This window comes from Nomia melanderi, unplaced genomic scaffold (assembly GCF_051020985.1).
Source record: "Nomia melanderi isolate GNS246 unplaced genomic scaffold, iyNomMela1 scaffold0143, whole genome shotgun sequence".
Taxonomy (NCBI): domain Eukaryota; kingdom Metazoa; phylum Arthropoda; class Insecta; order Hymenoptera; family Halictidae; genus Nomia; species Nomia melanderi.
The window spans coordinates 17,501-20,000 of NW_027475258.1; the positions used below are offsets into that span (position 1 = coordinate 17,501).

Genomic DNA, 2,500 nt, shown 5'->3' on the forward strand with positions numbered 1-2,500 from the left:
CGAGGAGGCCTCCTTTACTTATCTTTTTCACTGCCTTAACCTGCAGTTTCTCTTGTGTAGGTCTAAAGCCTCGCGCCATAGCCTTTCTTGTCTGCTCCCAATCGGAGTTGTTGTCTTTTAGGTAGACCGTCACGACATGGCGTGTCGGTCCCTTCTCTATTATGTCTTTCTTAGACATGGTCACAGTCGCGTAGGACTTGACCATGTCCTTCCTCTTTGGCGTACTTGCCGCCGTGGACGGTTTCTTTTCCAAAGCCTTTGGCTTTGGTTTGGCACATGCACATGCCTTCTCTTTTTCCAAGGCTTGAATCCGCCTTTCGGCTTCCTCAAGCTTCTTGTGCAATTTCTCGCTCTCTGTCTCTCTTTCTCCTAAGAGAGCATGAATCAGCCTTTCGGCTTCTTCAAGCTTCTTATGTAGTTCCTCGCTTTCAGTTTCTTTTCCTTCTAAGAGAGATTGAGCCCGCCCTTCGGCATCCTCAATCCTCTTATGTAGCCTCTTACAAGCTACAGATCTCTGATCCTTGAGATCTTTTATTTCCTTCTCAGCTTTTTCAAGCTTCTCAGATAGTTCCTTTTCTCTTCCTTGTACATCCTCGTAGGTGTCATCGGACTCTATCTGTTTCCAGGCATCGTCCAATGCACTACGGAGGGTGGCAAAGTTTCCACTTTCAATAATCTGTTGGCTGATTCCATAGCGTGGCAATGAATTCAGTACCAACGTAGCCCACTTTGTAAGCCGCTCAAACGGCGTTCTTCCCTTTGGCCGCCTTTTGGGTTGCCTGTTTCTCTCTTCTTCGCCGGATTCCGATTCGGAACCTTCCGGCTTCTGTATCCTTCTTTTTCGGCTTGGCCCCGCAAGGAAGCCATCCAGATCAATCCTGATAGTGTCAGGGAGGGGTGAATCCTCCCCTTCAGATATCAGGGTCTCTTCGCTCTCAATAAGGCCCTTAAAGACCTCCTCATTCGGCCATATGTTTGTATGTTTGGTTTTAGTTTTAGATTTTCCCATATTTTTCCCACGAGTTGGGACGAATTGAAGTCACCCTCCCGGGTGACGCCCTTTCCAGGAGGGAAGGCTGAATACAACGAGGTTCGCCAGGTGCCTCGAGGTTGGCCGCTAAGGGTTGGTGCACCCACCAACCACAGACCATCGCAAGGACGGCCCGCACCCCTTCGCCGCGCACCATAACTTAAGGTTTCGGATTTATTAGAGAGGTTTATCTCCTCGCGGACCGGCCGGTTAAGGCAAGCCCCCCGACCGGTTATGCTTCGCGTACCACTGGGTGGATGTCCCCAGTGGGTCGTTGCTAGACATACCGGCTACGGTATTTGACGACTCCGCGGTCCGTACGGTATAAAATACCGCCCGGACGCTCGCAGGAGAGTCGCGCCAGAGCCTCGTTGGCAAACTCGAAAGTTTCCCAGGGTACACCACGTGGAGGAGAGGTTGGCTGTGCCAGAATGAAGCTGTGCACCTGTATACCCCAGTAGATAGGGACAGAGGGAATCTCGTTAATCCATTCATGCGCGTCACTAATTAGATGACGAGGCATTTGGCTACCTTAAGAGAGTCATAGTTACTCCCGCCGTTTACCCGCGCTTTTTTGAATTTCTTCACGTTGACATTCAGAGCACTGGGCAGAAATCACATTGCGTCAACACCCGCGGGGGCCATCGCAATGCTTTGTTTTAATTAGACAGTCGGATTCCCCTAGTCCGTGCCAGTTCTGAGCTGAGCGTTGAATGGCGGCCGAAGAGGACGAACGCTACGCGAAAGCCTCGCAGCAAGGAAGATCCGCGGGAGGCCAAGGCTCGGGACCGAGCTCGGATCCCTGCACGTTGCCGTACATGTTCACCTCGCCCAGGCCCGGCACGTCAGCCAGACCCGCTTCCCGACCAAGCCCGACACGCCCCGCTCCTCAGAGCCAATCCTTATTCCGAAGTTACGGATCCAATTTGCCGACTTCCCTTACCTACATTAATCTATCGACTAGAGGCTCTTTACCTTGGAGACCTGCTGCGGATATGGGTACGAACCGGCGCGACACCTCCACGTGGCCCTCTCCTGGATTTTCAAGGTCCGAGGGGAAGATCCGGACACCGCCGCAACTGCGGTGCTCTTCGCGTTCCAAACCCTATCTCCCTGCTAGAGGTTTCCAGGGAACTCGAACGCTTATACAGAAAAGAAAACTCTCCCCGGATCTCCCGACGGCGTCTCCAGGTCATTTTGGGTTACCCCGACGAACACTCTTACGAGGGCCCGAATGGTATGCGGTTCCGCTGCCGGGTTCCGGAATAGAAACCGGATTCCCTTTCGCCCGATGGGTGTGTACTTTTTGTCTCTCTCTCTCGTATTGATCGTGTATAAAATAAAAAAACACCTCATCTACATAGGATTTCTCTTAGGGCTTAGGATCGACTGACTCGTGTGCAACGGCTGTTCACACGAAACCCTTCTCCACGTCAGTCCTCCAGGGCCTCGCTGGAGTATTTGCTACTA

At 52.2% G+C, this 2,500-nt stretch overlaps 1 pseudogene; it reads right to left on the minus strand.

The window, feature by feature from the left end:
• The window catches only part of LOC143175631 (large subunit ribosomal RNA), a 6,568-nt pseudogene that overhangs the window by 2,251 nt on the left and 1,817 nt on the right, over window positions 1-2,500 (minus strand).